This window comes from Manduca sexta, unplaced genomic scaffold, assembly GCF_014839805.1.
Source record: "Manduca sexta isolate Smith_Timp_Sample1 unplaced genomic scaffold, JHU_Msex_v1.0 HiC_scaffold_271, whole genome shotgun sequence".
In the NCBI taxonomy this organism is placed as follows: domain Eukaryota; kingdom Metazoa; phylum Arthropoda; class Insecta; order Lepidoptera; family Sphingidae; genus Manduca; species Manduca sexta.
The window spans coordinates 1-18291 of NW_023593701.1; the positions used below are offsets into that span (position 1 = coordinate 1).

The 18291-nt window shown below is 34.9% G+C and overlaps 1 pseudogene; it reads left to right on the forward strand.

Annotated features, from left to right (window-relative positions):
• The first annotated feature begins 3489 nt into the window (after nucleotides 1–3489).
• On the forward strand, nucleotides 3490–12508 carry LOC119192376 (annotated as a pseudogene).
• Nucleotides 12509–18291: the final 5783 nt, after the last annotated feature.

Below are 18291 nucleotides of genomic sequence, written 5' to 3' on the forward strand. Positions count from 1 at the left end.
TATCACATGTTTTATTGATTTTGAAATAATATAAAACATGATCAGCCAAAGAAAGATGCACGTAAATTGTTTTTTCCATATCGGTTCATAAACGTCCAAATTCTGAGGAAATAGGCACTAAAACATACACTTCTGATTGATAACCTCATTTTTTTGAAGTCAGTCAAATAAAATAGCATCTTCGATATCATTATACTTAACTCACAAGTCGCACCTTAGATTTACAACATTTGAAAAGTGACAAACTATCGAATGCAGCGATCGAATGCAACATCGACTTTCCTGTATTTTGCAGTCATTCTAATTTAAAGGTGTGCAGTGTTGCATCATTTCAACATAATATTTAATTAGGACAAATAAATGTATTACTAATATAAACTACCTATATAATGATGTTTGGAACCATATTAAAATAATACTGGTTTGCTACAACACTTTTGATTTATAAACATTCTCTTTTCTAGTATGAGGAATGGCCGCACAACTCAGTCGAACAGTCTCCAATATAAACAGTGATATCAGCTATCAATTCTGCCCGCAACAATATGGAATGGGGCACGAACATGGCCGAAACTATTTTAGCTGCTGCGAGGGGCAGTGCTGCTGGTGTAGCTGTTTCAGCTATGCTTTTAGCTATAATGGCTATCTTTGCTATGGTCATGTAATCAGTAATGATTCCGATTAATTAAAGCAATATGTCTACTTCTGCACTTTTTATGCTATGAGGATTTTAGGTCATAGCTCTCGAACAAACCAGAGTATAAGTATAATTTATGTAATTTTGTTTTGTACAAATATATTACTATTGTAATTAGATTTTAAAGATTTTAAAGTCATTCTCGCATTCAGGGACACAATTTAATGTTAGTGCGTTATATCATTTGAGAACTTGATGTTATGGATGAAAATATACATTTGATATTAAACTTTTGTTTTATTTGTATGAAAACCATGTACCATATCATCATCATCATCAGCCCTGTATTATATACTGCCTCACTGTTGGGCACGGGCCTCCTCTACTACTGAGAGGGATTAGGGTCCACCACGCTGGCCTAGTGCGGATTGGTAGACTTCACATACCCCCGAAACCTAGAGAACTTCTCAGGTATGCAGGTTTCCTCACGATGTTTTCCTTCACCGTAAAGCAAGCGACAATTCACAAAGAATACACACATAATTTTTAGAAAAGTCCGTTCCACAACCAACTAGGCTAAAAAATTATCTTATCTTATATTTTTAAAAACATATACCAATTACAATTCTAGTGGGTATGTTACTGTTTCTCATGTTTATGTCCAGATGCCCTATTTTAGAAATTATTCCAAATCGTTTCTGCAACAGTCTTGCAAAACATGTTGTTTAATCCTAAATTATAAGATATTACTAAAGGGCGAAGATACGTATAAGGTCTATTTTACAACTATAAAATCTTGAATACGTCGCTTTATAATCGTTAACGCCAACAAAAAAAAGAATAACGTATTCTAACGATACGCCTTTTTGCCAGGATATGTTACTTCCATACATGTCGCAGAATAGATAACCGCTGGAGTAAGCGTGTTCTGTAGGAGAGAACGTGTCTTGGCAAACGTAACGTGGACGCTCTCTGACCAGATAGCAGGACGACTTACACAAGACAGGGCCGGCAACGACTGGATGCATAAAGTAGCAGACGGGCTCTGTATTGTACCTTGGAGGAGAGGCCTATGTCCAGCAGTGGACTTCAAAGCTGATGATGATACATAAAGTTAGCGTTAACGATTGTAAAAGGCATCTTGACGACGGTGTTCATGTCATATGGATATGCATGAAGTATTTAAGGAAACTATGACTGAGTCGAGTATCTTTATACTAAAGGCAAAATGCAATCTGTTGTCAATCGTTTTGAGGGAATCGTCTGTTCTTTAATTTGTCTAAACTGTAGAAACATATGATCATGAATTTTGATGTCGATATAATAAGGACGTACGATGTTATTAAAGGCATCCGCATGCCTATAGCATTAATTTGTTAGATGGAATATAAAGATAATCTATATATATTTAGATTATTTCAATTTAGATCATTTAAGATTTACCATGTTACATATCATCATAATTTTGAACGAAACCAGCTAATATAAAATAGAAAAATTTAAATATTCCATGACAGAACAAAGTCTTTTACACATAATACACTTATCATGCCGAAAGCTAGGTATATGGCATCTGTGAGATATTGAGACCAATTAATGTTTAGCGAGTCACATTTACATATTGGTTACATGATAGAAAATACACTAATAGGTATTTGCAACGCCTTGCTCAAAAGAGAACTTGGTTTAATAAATTACACAAAGTAATTATTTCACTAAATATTTATAAAATTATTCTATACGGTAAAGAGCCCCAAGTCCTTATTTCTGAACATAATAAGGCTAAAATATCAAAGACGCAACTGTCCAAGTAATACCCGATATCAAACATATGACACGACATTCTAATGAATAATAAAAGTGGCTAACATATCGTTATCATTATGGGGCAAGTGTGGTACACTTATCAAGAGTCTATACATCTTGATAATATTTTATCTTAGCTCGCGCCGATAATCCTGATATCATTTATTACAATTAACTATGGTCCAAGGTACTGGTAATATTAAAATTTGATATTTTTAGTGGACGCATTTTGCATGGCGTCATTGAGTTGGCAGGTACGTATTTTGATTCACTTGATTATTGTCAATTTTGATAATGACCTTGAAAATTTAAACTGTGGTAGCGCCAAGAGCTGCTTAATTTTTTACAGTCTTGTATATTGTTTGTCACCTTTTTCGGTTTCTTTATTAGTTCAGAAAATGGATAGTTCCACATAGATTTTAAAATTATTAGAAGATCAGGGTAATTTTTTTTTTGTTGTATTGATATTCCGAATGAGTGAGTTTAGATCAAAGTAATTTTGTATTTAAGCTACGTTATTGCATTTTTTTTTGTGTGTCAGTGCAGAGGAAAAATACTTAAGCGTGGAATCTGAAGTGGTAGTAAAATTAGTACTTGTATAAGTATTGATAATAAACCACAAATGTACCAAAAATGGTGCATAGGATTTTAAAGACACATTAATAACCCTGATTAAAACAAATTAATGAATACCGTATGAAAGGAATCAACTACTCGACCAAGAAGACTCAGCAGTCGTTGATATAAATAGATTTTAGGAAAGAGAACATAAAGATCAAATCGAAGGGTAATTTTTGGATGATATAATGTAATTAAATAAAAAGGGGTTCATATTAAATTAAATCATTTGTGCCTTCCAAGGACTTTAATACATTATATATACAGGAAGCAGATGTATTATAGATATATAGGTGTTTGTATGCATCTGGTTTTATGTATATTGAAAGACATTTCTAAATCAACAAACTAGTGATTATTATAATAACCATGTGCAATTTATATTCATACTATCTTATTTTCAGCCATGATAAATATTATAAAGTTAGGTGTTATCGGTTTTACTGGCGTATGCCAAAGCCGATTGGCCGATAGATCTTTTAGAAGAGCCGATTTACCGTAACCAAGTTGATGACACTGTCTACCGTCTACCTGAAGAGTTGGACCCCATACATTATGATATAGAAATAACACCATACTTCGAAGCTACTGCTAATAGACCGGCTTTCACTTTTGATGGCATAGTTACGATTCGTCTTAGAGTAAGTATCAAAAATCTTATTTATTGGTGTGATTGTAAAATAAGTCATTTTAATGCAATATAACATTTTTCGTTAGTGCAAATTTAGAATCCATTTTATAAATTAACTAGTTGACCCGACAGACGTTGTCCCGTCTTAACTATGAATTTGCAGCGCGCATTCCCAGCCAATTTCAAACAATTGACAGTTATTATATAAAATTTATTTTCGTTAAGTTTTTAGATTTTCCTTTTTCGCGCAATTTCTTGAATTTTTCTTTCATAAGAACCTTCTCCTGACAATAACAAACACAAAAAAGTAAAATCGGTCCAGCCGTTCACGCGTGATGGCGTGACCAAGGAAATGGGATTCATTTTTATATGTATAGATTAATTTGAATTTTATGAAAATCTAACAAATCTGAATTGCAATTTTCTACTTATAGGCAGTACAAGCTAATTTAAGTGCTCTCATCATCCAAGAAAATGTCCGAGAGATCCTCTGTTACTCTCACCGACGAAGCTAATGTGCCGATAAGAATCAACACAGCAAATCCCTTTGAACGCATCAGAGAGTACCATTTCCTAAAAATCAATCTGGCTGATGGAGTTACCTTGGTTAATGGACAAGTGTACTTGCTCACTGTAGAGTACATTGGAAATATAAACGAGACACCGCTGTCTATGTCGGTGATGATGGACGTCTTCAGTAAGTATGAGCCTACATGATTTAGTTCAGTTGATATTAGAACTATCGATAATAGTTATGGTTAGGCATGTTTTGAATTTAAAATAAAATATTTTTCAAATTACTTTAAGTACTTCGAAATTGATGTATAAATTGGAATTGAAATTGATGTATTCTTGCAGCTGGTACGCGGCAACTCATTTGCAGCCAACGCACTCAAGGCAACTCGCACCGAGTTTCGACGAGCCCGGCTTCAAGTCTACCTTTGACATGATCGTCAACAGACCCGCGTCATTTGGAGAGACCTTCGGCAACATGCCCATTCGACAGACGATTCAGTTAGTTATATTAAAAGAAGTCAGATATTTTAATTCACTTTATAATAAAAAAGAAGTTATATACCAAATAAATATACTTCAGAAATTAATTACTCTGAAATTTCCACAGAATGGGAAACCGTGTGAAAGAGATCTTCCACAGAACTCCTAGGATGTCAGCGTACTTGCTAACGTTGCATATCAGCGAAGAATTCACTGTTATCGCCGACAACAACGACACTGCTAGGCCCTACAGGATTCTTGCCAGGCCTAACGCTAGAGGACAAGGGAGAATACGCTTTGGAGTGGGACCTCCTATCACCAGGTGGTTAGAGAACTACTTGGGCATTAGTTACTACTCTATGGAAGAAAACATGAAGAACGATCAGATTGCTTCGCCATTCTGGGCGTCTGGTGCGACAGAAAGGGTTTGGTTACTTATAGGTACGTAATGAGTCTATATGTATGTGTATGTAGTCATAAATGAATTCATTTGAATTTGAAAAATGTATGAAAATTTAAAACAACTACGTTTTTCAAATTCATCATAGACTTTTGACCCTTCAACTTAGAGTAGAAATTGGCGCTTTAATTCTACAGGAAACTATAAATGGTTTATACACTTATAAGTATTATTTTTTACTAATTATAATTAGCGTAGACTTGAAGTTATTTCCAATTTTAGAGAACTCCGTCTGCTTGTCGAAGAAGGTGAGACTAATGCAAATGATAAAATGACGGTCGGCACCATAACAGCCCACGAGCTGGCCCATAAGTGGTTTGGCAACTTGATTACTTGTCGTTGGTGGGACAATGTCTGGATTAATGAAGGCTTTGCGAGCTACTTCGAGCATTTTGCCATGGACGGCGTAAGTAGAAATAAAATTATCTTTGTTTGATTCTTGCATATTAACTATGTTGTGAAAACTCAACTCTTTGGTCCAGATTTACTCCATCATAGTAGAATCTTGAATAGAATTTTTAAATTGCATTTCGTTTTGTCTGCATATTTCTATTTGGAAAACTTGCCTACGATTGTACCTCGGTTCAATATAAAAATGAAATTTTACTATATTTTGCCGATATGTTACAAAATATAAACTTTCCCAGGTTGATAAATCTCTGGAGCTAGCTGATCAGTTCAACATCCAGTATATGCAAAGCGCATTGTCTTCTGATGCCTCTGCTGGTACCAGGGCCCTGCAGCATACAGTCCACAGCCCACACAAGTGGCCACTTCACAGGTATCAGTTACTCAAAGGGAGCGGCCCTTCTCATGCTGAAGCATTTCGTCACTGAAAACACTTTCAAAAAGGCCTTGAACTACTTCTTGGTTGACAGGTACTGATTCATCAAATATCGCTATTACTGTAATATGGAGTATTGTAATTATTAACAATATTCTTTTTATTATATATGCGAGTGTTTCCACTGATTTATTTTTTTATTGTACTTAATTATCTTAGTAATGTTATTGTGATAACGATTGTAGTATTAACAATTGTAATTATAATTAAAATACAGTAATCATTGTTTTATACGGGCACTTTAAAGTGATTCCGCTACACCTGACGCTAAATGGATTAGTCTAATAGAAAGTCGACTGACGAGGGGTGATTACCCCTCGAAAGTGGAAACAATTATGCCGTCCTATTGGAACCGGATATACATAGGGTGATCCTAGAACGTGACACACTTACATGGGCCACTATGACGGGTCTTAATACCTTGTGTACGGTGGTCGCTATCCGGGAAGATATAAAATATATCCTACCACCAACAAACATTGCTAGAAACTCGCGATGTAGCCAATTATAGCCATAATTTAACCTCATCGACAATAGAGCCTCACAGTTTTGTCCGAATGTTCATTTTCAATACATCAGTTCTGTCTTTTCTGGTTTTAGCGCGTGATATTATTTCAGGTCCTACAAACATGCGTTCCCATCAGATTTGTTCAATGCTTTCGGCCGCGCTGTGAGAGAAGACGGCACCTTAGCTAGTGGATTTAATATCGAACATATTATGAGGTTTTGGGTTGAGCAGCCTGGTTACCCAGTGCTGAACGTAGAAGTTGACATGAACACTGGCGTCATAAACCTGAGACAGGTAAAATAGATTAAATAGTTATATAATCATTTACTGGACGCATTTATACTATTTAAGATAATACATGAATTGTCGAGGCATGGTTGAAACCTTTACGAATGCTAATATTTAAATTAAGTAACCACAAGTTCTAGTAACATGACTATTTGCAGTTTATCGAACAGACAAGTTATCCTATTCTTATCAATCAAAATGAATGGCTATTACTACTATTTCTAATATGAAAACATTTTACAGGAACGATTCTTTATCAGTGCAAGCACGCAAGGCACCCTTCAGGTGTGGCCTATACCCGTGACATATACCAGGGAAACAATCCTGATTGGAATGCATTGAAGTCCACTTTCGTCATGGACTCTAGGAGCGCTCAAATTCAAAACCAGCTGGACGTGAATGGGTTATCTTCAACGTTCAACAGCAAGGTAAACTTTGGATTAATAGAAAGACTAACAAGTAATATACTTTGAACTTCAGTGCGCCCTGTGACCCCGAAGGCCTGAATGTCTCCGAAACATCAGGAGAAAATAATAAATAAAAAGCGCGATAAAATCCGCGAAATAGTTTTATTTTAATGCCTAACTTTCGTGAAAACATAAGAAATTTATATAATTTAGATAAAAATTGATAATCGGATTATGGAAAGCCAAAGATTAGAATGCAATTTTTGTTTATGATTTTACAAACATATATTTGTATGTACGTGAGTTTGTTTATATGGTCCCTCAAAGAACCTAAAGGGCTGCACCTTGATATTGACACATACTTGATTTGATCATTTGAGTTTTATAGTCGTGTTTTATTTTTTGACCTAAATTTATTCTACTCTAAAAGTAATTATAAAATCTTAAGGGATCTGATGTATATAATATAATGATCTGAGATATATAATGTAGAAAGGCTACTAAGTTTATATATAAACTCATATAATATATAAGAAAGATTTTATTATAGGGACAACATCAGTATAACATGTACAATAAAGAGGAGAAAAACAAAATATGTAAAGAAATATAACGCGATTATACCCAGTGTCAACGATGGGCACCCTCATTCAGCTCCTTGCTGCAGTACCGGCCTGGTTGATACTGCAGCGCTGATTTTCAACGAGGGATCTAGGATATATGTATCTTATTTTGTATATGTATAAACTCATTTATATTATTATCAACCATACACAAATACAGAAATCCGCTGCAAAACTGTGGTCGTATCTTTCGGGCTAGAATCGGTCTGATAAGTCACCAGCGTAGTGTGTATATCGTACCTCGCATCTTCTACGAACGCTACTTTATCTCATGTAGATGTTAATTGCCAATGATGAAACTCATTTGTATATCTTTGTTCAGGAATATACCGTGTCAACTACGATACACAGAACTGGCAATTGATTGCTGCAGCTTTAAGTAAGAACGTCTCAAGTATCCATCATTTGAACAGAGCACAAGTAAGAAAACATTCTGCCAGTATTTTTATTTTCCTGCATTTTATACTATCAAATTATATTATAGAGGAAATATCGGTTTATAGTTTAACAAGCGATTGATGTATTCTTTCCTGATAAATTCATAATTAGGGTATTTCCCGATAGTATTTATAGCTGGATCCAAGTCGCTTAATTCAACTTAATTTAACAATTCTCATTTATTTTATTTTTGATAACATGAGGATTTACTTTTACGTTGCTATTATTTTATTTACGACAACAATAGACGAGTCTCTATTCGAAAAAGTATTGAGCTTTACAATTTGTGTTTATTATTTTCATCGAAGTATTAAAAGTCATCATAATTCTTGATTATTTTAACCTGTATTGCTTAAAACATTTTAGGCTTTTAGGTTGCAATTTAATTTGATAAATTATAATACATTTTTGTGCAATTATTCCTATATATAACTTTTTAGATTCATTTAGATCTACAAGTTTATCATGTTTGTTAATGTTTGATTCTGTTTGCAGATTGTAGATGATGTGTTTGCGTTAATGCGTTCCGGAAGAATGACTTACAACTTGGGTTTCCAAGTGCTGGACTTCTTGAAGCAAGACACGAGCTACTACAGCTGGTATCCAGCTATAACCGGTTTCACCTGGCTTAGGAATAGATTCTTTTTGCACATGCCTGACGTATTGGCTGAATTTGACGTATGTTTTTATGAGTATTATAATATTTTGTTTTAAAAAGTTCGATTTCTACAATGTTTAAAAATAGAGTCGTTTAAAATAGATATTGGTTAAAAGGAGGAGCGAAATGATTAGTCATAAAATGAAGTATTTATAACATGTATACAGAAAACGAAAATGCATTGATAATTAATGATACTATTTTACATTATCACAACATATCTATTCAGATATAACATAAACTTTTCAGTTACCTCGTTAAGTTCTTTATTTATCAAATAAGTACCTAATGCCCTAAGATTTTTGTAAAAATGTTTTATACAAAATTGTGTAAGATACAAGAAATCCTATTTTAACTTGATGTTCTATTGCAGGAAATCCTCTTTGGATACTTGAATGCTCTTATTACTGATTTAGGCTACGAGGTAGTCCCCGATGAGCCAGTGACGAGGACTTTGAACAGATTCTTCGCCTTAACCTTTGCTTGTAACATTGGACACGAAGGTTGCGTCCGTGACGCTGCACAAAAATTCAATGCTCTGAGAACCTCTGGTGCCAGGTATTTCAAAATTGTTATTGAACTTTACTTGGAAGTAATCTGAAAGCGACATTCAATTTAGATCTGTATTTCGTTCATCATTGGGTTTATTAAAACCCTAATCTTAATTATAGGACATTTATAGATTTGGAGGCAAAAATCATGAAGACGTATGTAAAATGTAACAATTGAACTCAATACTTGATCTACGACAATATCTAAAAAGAAGCCGTTAATCTTAATACAAATATGCTTATTCCTATTATAAGGGCGTAACATAGCTGCCAAAATGCCTTATACTGTATTATACTCTGTCTACCCTTAAAAAGAGGAAAAGGCGTGATGTATGCATTATCTTAGTGTAATAACATCGCGTGACTTATAGTTATTTGTTGATCAGCAAAATCTAATCATGTAAAGTAACGGTAATAAATTAGGACAGGAAATTGACTCTGCCTTTACGGGTACAAGAATAATGCTTTTTTCCTTGTGTTTGTGATTTATGTTAGACAAAGATGAAGGATATTATCTTTATATCCTAGTATATTAGCTAGTAGTTATCAATAACACAAATCTAATGAGAAACGTAGCCTTGATAATCTCAAAAATCGCTAAATACAATATCTAGTGTTAATAAGTTAGTATTTACAAATTGCTGATGTTTTGGGTACATGATTTTCGAAAATGAGTCGTAACGCGTAGGATGTAATTCATTTTCGATGTCTAAACGTATACATAAAACTGACGGACTGATTTATAAAGATAGACTGCAACGGCTGATAATTTTATTTTATTTTATTTATTTGGAAACAAACAAGTGTACATATAGATGACAAATTAAAATATTTACAAAATTAATATACTGTACACTCCACAACGTTTTCACGGATTACTTAAAATACTTAATGTAATACTATAGGTACAGTGAGATTACAATACAATATATTAGCTTTACGTGTTTTGGAGCATCGTTAATGCATCTACAATTTGTTTTTAAATACTATATTTCTGTTAGCGAATATATCTATGTTAGTAAAATGGTATAAATTTTAACTAATCTATGAAGTTACGTTCACCCGTGCTGTAGACATGAAGATGTAGCAATAGCGGGTAATAATAATGAATATACACAATATATGCATATGCCAGAACTATAGAAAGGGGATACAATGGAATAAGATAGTTTCCTCACCATAAATGTAGTGCGTCAATGTCATTATATGAATTAATTTACAGAGTAAACCCTAACCTGAGACGCCATGTCTTCTGCACCGGTCTTCAAAGGTGGATACGAGGATTGGCGATTCCTATACGAGAGAAGACGCAATTCCAACAACCAGGCTGATGACCTTGCCATGCTTAGAGCTCTCGGTTGCACCACTGACAACAGGGCTAGACAAGAGTAAGCCAAAATTTATTTTTTATTGTCAAGTATTTATGGTGCCGTTGGTTAGTAAGGATGATTGTTTGTTAATGCTGTTAATACGTTATCGGTATTTCAATTTTACTCAGTCCTTTAGTATTTTAAAGCTCATAAGAGACAAGATCGATTGTCATATTAAATGTTTTTGTGTAAAATGTACTTACTATGCCGTCTAAAAATTCCGTGTAACACTTAATTTTGCTAGATTAAATTAAAGTACTAATACACGCATGAGTACCACCTAGGTCAAAACGATTGCGTAGGTTCCAACCGATAAAGAATTATTCCCCGATAGATAACCGTCATTACCATCTATCAGGTACTTGGAGATGATACTGACGGATGAGGTGAACCCAAGACACAGTGAATGCATTCACTTTCTTCTACATGGGAGACAGGAGTAATGCCAGAGTGGCCTTAGAGTTCTTGAAACCAAGAGTAGAACAAGTCAGACAAGCGTAAGTATTTATGATTTTGCGCACTTCGTTTCTGAGTTTTATTTACATTAAATCAAAGTTCCTGTAGTCTCTCTTGGTTTATTAAAGTCTATTATATGTTTATCCATAAAATGCTTTATCTGTACGTTATATAATCTATTTAGTAATTTGTAGTTTTGATTTTAACAAATAATTTCCACACATCCTCACAACTTCATATATAAGTCTGATCTTCATTGTAATTTTTCAACAATCTGAACTTATCCAGAGATGGAGCCTCTCGCTAGTTGACAATTAACTACAAATGCATAAAATTTAGTTTTATAAGCATTATCTAGCTATTGACAATATCATTATTATTTTACAGTGTTGTGCTTCCTGCTTGGTTTGACAGCGTATTGTCAAATCTCGCTCTTACTTGGACGAAGAAGGCTTGCAAGATGTAAGTATATATAATATAGATTTATTTTTTATTCTGTCACATTCTATCTCTGTTTATTTACATAATATTTCACGAAAACCGTAAGTGCATGCTTGGGTAATCAACTAGAACTATTATTAAGAGGGTTGTTTTAGGTTGAAATAAAATAATGATTTATTTTGAACCCGTAAAATGTTAAACATTATTTAGATTTCGTCATAATTAACTCTAATACCAGTTCGGAAAACAGTTCTTACCAGAGAAGAACGAGCAAGAAACTCTGTTGTTCTTATCAAAATCAGTTTAAGGTATAAACTACAGTGCACGATACAGAGAAGAAAAAAAAATTTTTTTTTATTGTTATTTAGAGCAGTTCATTTATATGCTTGCAAAAAATAATAAATTAATTTTAAATTTCCGTTTGAGTACAACCCCTCAATAATCATGAAATATTATATTATGCAGACCTGAGAAACCACGCCTTATGGGTCGGTACTTTTGAAATTTGTATGGTTAAATGGATCCTGTAAAGACGTTTTTACAGATGGAACAATGGCTGAACGCAAACCGCGACACCATTCCTAACTACAACGTAGGTTTAAGCGCCATCAGCTCTACCAGGGCTAACATGAGATGGGGAACTCAGAATGCGAACATAGTTCCTTACAGCCGCCCGAGGTGCTGCTGTCGTCGCTGCCAACTACGATGCTGTTCTTGTCTACATTGTTTGCTCTGCTATTGAAATAATACTTTAAAGAAATATACGAATAAAGTAATTTTGTTTTATTTTTATTTTCTATAATGCATACTAAGTCACGACAAGATGGAAAAAATGTAAGTGTTTAACATTTTAGAGAGTGATAATTCAAACTGAAAATACTCATTTTTTTAAAAGTGTCAAAAGGCGGATAGATTTGTATTTAAAATGATTGTTATATTATGTATATGTATATTAATAATAAATAAGTGATTCCAATGTCACTTATTTATTTAATAAGTGGAATAGTAAAAGTACCAAAGTAGTCCACTACTTTGTCCTTTTCTAGAATAAAAACTACCCTAAATCTTGTTTTTTTTACAAATGTTAGGTTACTAAAGTTACGTTGATTAAAATTAAAAAAATATATCACCGCCTACAGAAACACTTACACAAATATTCACCAACCAACCGACCAGTACTCTTTACAAATATTAGGATACTAAAGCTATTTTTATTAAAATAAAAAAAAAATATCACCGCCTACAAGAACACTCACATATTTCATCAACCAATGACTATCAACACCGATTGCCCCGGTCTGTCAACGCTGAGTGTTTTTATAGCAAAAAGTGTCACAAATACGAATAAAATATTTATAGGCTAACACAAACTAACGCATTTAAGAAATTGTAAGATGCTCAATTGTTCAGCCATTATGAAAAATTACACTTACGTGCTACATGCTAAATACTTTTATTATTGCATCGTTAGAAAGACAAAGCTAAATTATAAGCTAATAATAATAAAACATAATGAAAATCTATATATACAACAAATGTTCAATTGCTTCTTTTTTGTAATCGCAAGGTCGGATATTGTGAAATAGTTGTATCGCCTACATTTTGCGATAAGATAATGTCTAACGAAATTCTTCATCCAAGGTCAAGAATTATTTAAGATACAATTAATAATAATAATATTTTTATATTGTAAATAACCGAATTTTGTAATTATATCAATGATTACATATACCAAGAATTTCGTTAACAATTATTTGAATGGTTAAAAATAACAAGTTATTAAAACAAAAATAACATATTTACCCAAACTACGTTAGGCCTGTACCTTGGGATACCAGAAAAATTAAATTGGGAAGACTTATAAATAATTGTTGATGTATTTATCGTCGCCACTGTCAGGCTACCTTCATTTTAATATTGTAACACTAGACTTTCCCTTTCTACGCATAAACTATCAAACTATATTATTAGGTCCCATTGGATACAGAAAAGTCAGAGGTGTGTGCCCCTGAGATTTGAACCTGCGGACATTCGTCTCGGCAGACCGTTCCATACCCAACTAGGCTGTCGTCGGCTGACTTTTCTAAAATCATGTGTGTATTCTTTGTGAATTTATCGTTCGCTTTAACGGTGAAGGAAAACATCGTGAGGAAACCTGCCCATCTGAGAAGTTCCTCTGTAGGAATTTCGATGGTGTGTGAAGTCTACCAATCCGCACTAGGCCAGCGTGGTGGACTAAGGCCTAATCCCTCTCAGTAGTAGAGAGGCCCGCGCTCAGCAGTAGTGGGCAAAGTATATAATACAGGGCTGATATTATTATTATTATTGGATACAGAAGGGAGATTTTCCTAAATCGTCGTTAAGTGCAGATATGTTTGATTTTTTTTGTGTAGGTACGACAAGGTGACCTACTGCATCTGATGGTAAGTGGAGTGAGGTCCAATACAAAGTCGATTGACGAGAGATGATTGTCCTTCGACATTCGACACAAATATACCGGCCTGTTAAACCGAATATATACAGGCTGATCCCGGAACGCTACAACACTTACGTGGGCCACTACGGTGGGTTTTAACACCTTGCGTACCGTGGTCGCTCTTTGGCCCCTAAAAAAAAACACTAATCATAGTGAATCTTGAATCTATTTATATTTAATTACACCTACTATGTTTGATACTTTACCACACCTGCTTTTATATAATACATGCCTCTTCCCTTTTATGTACAGAAGTGTTATCGGACCTTTCCCAGTCTCTATTAGGTCCCATGAAATAGTGGAGAGCCTATTGCAATTTACTGGGCAAAATTATATGTACGAGACTAGTAATCACAGCACGAATATCGTAAACAACACTTTTATATCACCGAGGCGGTATGCCAGTGATGAAGGGCCAATATAACGAGATTCTTGCAGGTTTCCCTTTACGTCGAATTTCTATAAATCTAATTATCATAAGACCGATTTACACACAGCATTTATGCATACTTATATATTGTGCCGGGTTCCTTTTCGCCACTGCAGTATATAAATTTACAAATATATAGTACTAATAAAAAACTTATATAGTTAAAACAACTCATGGTAAATTGAAACTATATAAACGCACGCACGCAATTTTGTGCCGCGGCTGGTGTAACAAATCGCTAGCGTTTACGGGCTTTAAGGAATAGACATTTTTGGGTACGCGGTTATCTCCGGGGTTACTCTGCTAACGATGTACAAGCGATCCCCGGCTTAGCAAACACGGCAGTCCCAATGAAGGTTTGTGGGCCCTACCGCTATTACTGAGGGTGCCAGTACGCTGGCAACCCGCAGCTATTCGATCACGGGGCCCGGGAGGAAGAAGGGAGGGATAGAGGGAAGGAAGAGAAGAGGGAGTAGGAGTATGTTAGGATGGTAGGAACGGAGGGTGGGGAGATGTTCGCGAACCCTTATAGGCCTCAATATGTATTTGGCAACCAAGAGGTATACACATTACGCTATGTGCCTAGAGGCGGCCTAATGTTCCCCGTGTATGGGCGTGCAGTGAAGAGACGGCGCACAAGAATTACCTCGGGGAAGGAATAGACATTGGCTGGGATGACTTTTATGCAACACAGTAAATATTTTAGTCTGACATTAAAATATCTTATAAGCAAAAAACGCCTTCGCATCATGACAGACGTCGTTCACATCAAAAATCCTAGCTATAAAATTTTGTTATATTTATTCAGGTTATTTTAATGAAAAAAGTCTTGTTAGTACTTTTGTTGTTAAATATTATTGTTGAAATTTTTACTGTTTGTAAAGTTAGGTGTAAAATGATAGTTGAATAAGTAAGCGAAGAAAACCTTTTAAAAAGTTACATTCCTTTCCAGAATCGTCTAAATAAATACTGTATCTCTCAATACGTCTATGATATTAGAGTATGATGTATTGCACAAACAGCTTGGAAAAAATGCGTGCCATCCAGCCTACTATCCAATTCACAAATTCAGAGTAAATTTTATTTGCCTTTATCGTTTATAAGACCTAAAGAAAATAGTACTAATATTATTATTTGGGAGCGTAGATTACATTGTGACTTTTGTTTGGTCGGCTTATATATTTTTTTTATTGCTTTGAATGACAAGACAAGAGTACAGTTGACGGTAAACGATAAGCCCATAAACAGTAGAAACACCATCAAACACCTTGAATAATAAAGCATTGTTTAGTATTACACTGCGGTCGCCATCCTGAGACGTGAGATGTTAAGTCTTATTATGTCCAGTAGTTACACTGGCTACAATATCCTTCAAACCGGAACACAACAGTAACGACACACTGCTGCTTGGCGGCAGAAATAAACAATTTATATGACAAGTAGTATTTACTTTCAGTTATGAAAGAGGCCCTTAAATTCCTAAAGAACATTCTAGCCAGTGTAAATACTGGACTCTATAACTTCCAAAATCTAATATTTCGGGGTGACGAGGGCAGTGCTGTGCAAATCAAATTCCAAGTGATTTCTAATATTTATAATTATGTCGCTAACAATAGTCTAGTAACTTACTCGTATCGTCATTTAAAAATTGATTGATTCCTTTCTAACCGAATTCCGGCCATGGCAGCCAATCTTAATGGAGATTCAGTCAAGTACATAGAAGATATTATAGTGCATAAGTGTGCGCAATACACAGGGCACTCTCTGTGTTTCTATTCCTATAGTCAGTGAAACGATTATCAACATGTCCGGAGAGATCAAGCGAAGGACCAATGCTTTACGTGCTTTCCGAGGCAAGGCTGTCGTACCTCCACCTTTCTCTCCGAGCTGCAATTGAATATTTTTTTAAGACGGAAAAATGCAGTCAAAATTATTTCGGCCCTACCTGGAATTCAAACTCAGTACCTCTACTTGGTAGTCATACTCGTACCCTATACATTCAACAATGCTATCGAGGCAGTCAAGATTTTTAAAATAATCGAAGCACAAGTGGAGTTGAAGGTTTTCAATATAGTATGATTATCAGAAGTGACAAGATGCTTAAGATGACGCTTATCACTGTACAAATAACGCATCAAATGCTACAGCATTTTGCAGTTTAAACAGTGGTAACGTACAGAGCGGACAGCAGGTTAGTTGATTTGATCAAACATTATTTTTAACTGTTGTGTTGACTGCTTCAGTGGCGTAGTTGTATTGCGTGCGTGGTATGATACTGCCCTGAGATCCCGCGTACGTATGGCGGGTCGACTAAAGTCAGTCCAGAGACTGGAATTTGTTCGATATGATAGGCTCGCCTATACATCATGGGTTAAGGTGGGAAGCGACTGCCAGGTTGCACTTCTGCCTATTCCTTTTGGGATATCGGAGAATACGATTTTTTGTGTGATACTGTAATATGGGTGACGAGCGTAGTGAAATTTTGGTTTTCTATGTTTGAAATTGTGAATTATTTAATATATAACAGATAATAATAAAAAAGAAAATTTTCTGTGAAATCATCATCGAAATTTGTTAAAAATAAAGCAAACATATTTGAGATATGTAGTAACCAATACTGGGGACATAGTGGAGTTATCACGCTATCTCTTTTTCACGTACCCAGTATTATGGCCGGTTAGCCTCGGTACGTCACAGTTTGCTATTACTGTTATTTGATAGCTGTCTCTTCCATTAAATCAAACCTTTACAACTTATTTATTATTTCATGGATTTTGCAATTCTTTTTCCATTCGATTTTGGATGACATACACATTTAATAATTGTATTTAAAAAGTAGCTAGTACCCTATTTGAGCTTCATAATCATGTAGCTACTATTTACGAGTACTACTGAAGCTCATTTTAAGGGAGAACCTTCCTCGTTTAGTGGTATAAAAAATAAGTTTACTAGTTGTCTTTGTAAGACTGTCGTATAATTTTCAATCAGCCTGTCGCCCTCCACTACTGAAAGTAGGCCTCCCCAACTGAGCACTAACCATCTCGCGTCCATCCGCTACCCACCGGCTTTTTCAAGTTATCGGTCCATCGTGTAGTAGGACGTCCCACACGACATTTACCTAATCGTAGTCTCCAGCACCTGTCTGCTCGATCGCTGTATAATCAATGAGATGAAATTAACATTGGGATTAGATAGATGGATAAAAAGTTTCTTTAACAAACTATAAAACTGGATGAACAATTACTTTTTTTTGGTTGATGCAATTGGTCTTGTATTTAACACACTACTTAGATGTTAAGGGTTTCATTCTCATTGTATTATTAATTATTCTATTAATAAGACATGATCTAACTGATTTGCGTTAGATATATCGATGAATCCCCATCCCATCATTGATGACATATTTTGTTATAAGATCTATATACCTCATGCCTTTCCTACCTTACGAGATACTTAATAATATTCACTATTTTCCAGCAATGTACATAATATTATTAGCTGCATTGTGCGCGCATGCGGTGCACGCTGACGAAAACTACAGACTTAACACACCGGTAGTACCATCAGCTTATGAGATTACCATTACCCCATACTTTGACACTGGCGATGACAATGCATTTGACGGAGAAGTAGCTATTACTTTGAAAACTACA